The 2,124-nt window shown below is 37.8% G+C and overlaps 1 long non-coding RNA gene across 1 annotated transcript; it reads right to left on the bottom strand.

Annotated features, from left to right (window-relative positions):
* Positions 1-27: 27 nt before the first annotated feature.
* LOC109590675 (uncharacterized) lies at positions 28-278 on the bottom strand. Its single transcript, XR_002189440.1, has 2 exons — positions 165-278; positions 28-121 (listed from the first exon to the last, which is right to left on the bottom strand). It is a non-coding gene; the product is annotated as an uncharacterized LOC109590675 (long non-coding RNA).
* Between the last annotated feature and the right edge of the window lie 1,846 nt (positions 279-2,124).

Genomic DNA, 2,124 nt, shown 5'->3' with positions numbered 1-2,124 from the left:
GATGCCTTTTTCTTTATCGAGTCTCTCTGAGCCATTCCTTGAGCCTGGGGCTATCTGATCCTTCTTGTTTGGTCCTCAGTATCACTGAGATCCCTCTTGTTTGGTCCTATCAATAATAAGACTACAGCAGAGATAACAATAACAGTAATATACACATTTCTGACTTGGAAAGACTCCTTGGATTTGATGAGCTCTTAATCTCCACCAAGAACACTGACATGCATGAAGCTTAAACACACTCAAGGCTAGTAGCTCTGCTTTATCGCCATCTCTACTGGTTAACACTAGTGATGGGCGATATATCGATTCTTTATCGATATAAACGATATTTTACGGAATCGATTTGAATCATTATCGAAATTTTTATGCAATTTTCATCGATCTATTGACCACGCCCATTTATTAAGGTTAAATAATTAATTTTAATAAGTAATTGCACTGTTGAACTGCAAGAAAGAAGCAACTGACCAGTTGTTAGCTCAGCCTACCCCAATCAGAAGAGAACCAAGCTCAAGAGCATGAAAATGATCTTCTCTCATGACAAGTACAGTTATATCTGTGCCAAAATCATTAGCCACACCCTTGACACACCCCCAAAATGAAGGTGTGGTTATCGTATCGTTAATAATCGATATTTCCTTTAAAAGTCTAATATCGATCGTTATCGAAAATTAAGAAAATTGGCCATATCGCCCATCACTAGTTAACACGCCTACTATAGGCAGGGTGAGGATCACGTGATGAGGTGAAGTCTTAGAAAATCGTAGCTACCATCACTTGAATAGCTACATCGATTAGCTACATAGATAAAAAACATCCATTATGAAATTGACGCATTAATGAGGCGATGCGCTTCGCGCATCGCCACACTACCTTTCCACATTTATATTATTGATGAGGAATTTTTGTCCAGGATGGCGTTCCATAATCATCCAGCGGTGCTCCAATGGCGGTTAGACCATTGAATACCTCTGTCATCTCTTTGACATGATCCTGTACCGACTTTTCAGCTTCTAGATGTAGCGTATGAAGTTTCCGACGGAGTATGAGCTTATTTATCCAGTTCTTCTTTTGAAACTGGTCTTCGAGCTTTCTCCAGACCTCGACAGGATCCTTCGGCTCTCCTAACAGATACAGCAACGATGTATCAATTGACAGTACAATCATAGATACTGTCATAGGCGCCGGAACAGGGGGGGCAGAGGGGGCTAAAGCCCCCCCAGTCTTGAAACAGGAGGGGCTGAGCCCCCCCCAGAAATTCTCTGCAACTGACTAACAAAGAAAATAAAACTGACTTTTATCAGTAAAATTAGACCTGCAGTCATCATCTCTTCATTTTATTTAAAGAAAAAGACAAGAAAACTACTCTAAATCCAACAATAGAAGATTAGCACCATTTTTTGTAAAATTAGCAGCCATTTTGTATAAAACCACACCCATTTTAATAACTTAATTGATGTTCAGCCCCCCCAAAATAAATTTTGTTCCGCCGCCTATGGATACTGTATACATGGATAAGAAACATTCCAAACCGGATAAAGCAATCTGGGTTACTTCCGGTCACTTACCTAAACCACCCACGTGTAATTATGGCTACCATTTATTCTTCAGTAATAAACATGTAAAAGTGTTTGTATGGTAAAATTGATTCAATTAAATGACTCCAAGGGAAGCAAACATTTCTTACTAATGTATTAAGTACTTCTTTCAGGTAAATTAAAGCAAAAACAAAAGTTAAAGAATTACTTAGTGACTTAAAGCATAAAATTAAAAAATTGTAAAAAAAAACAAAACATTCTCCTGTCACAAGACCCATATTATACTACCTAGTTAGGTGTACTCTATCAGTCTGAAAGGACAAAACCTCCCAAACAAGATCATGTTGTGAGTGAATGTGTTTGAAAAAATGGTGCTCCAGTGAACAGTTTATTCCTGTTACAACAAGAAACTGGACATTTTATAACGAGTTTTGTATATAAAACGATGCAGAATAACAAGATAAATTGAAAGAAAGTGACCAAACTGGAATAACAAGAACGGGTTTCCAATAAATGTGGAAAAACCTCATCAAAAGCACACAAATCCTTGAGTTATGCCACATAGCTTTCCGTATAAACTCCATAT

The sequence above is a fragment of the Amphimedon queenslandica genome, unplaced genomic scaffold (assembly GCF_000090795.2).
Source record: "Amphimedon queenslandica unplaced genomic scaffold, v1.1 AMPQUscaffold_9680, whole genome shotgun sequence".
Lineage (NCBI taxonomy): Eukaryota > Metazoa > Porifera > Demospongiae > Haplosclerida > Niphatidae > Amphimedon > Amphimedon queenslandica.
Note: the sequence above shows the minus strand (reverse complement) of the source record. Positions and strands in the feature narration are given on the sequence as shown.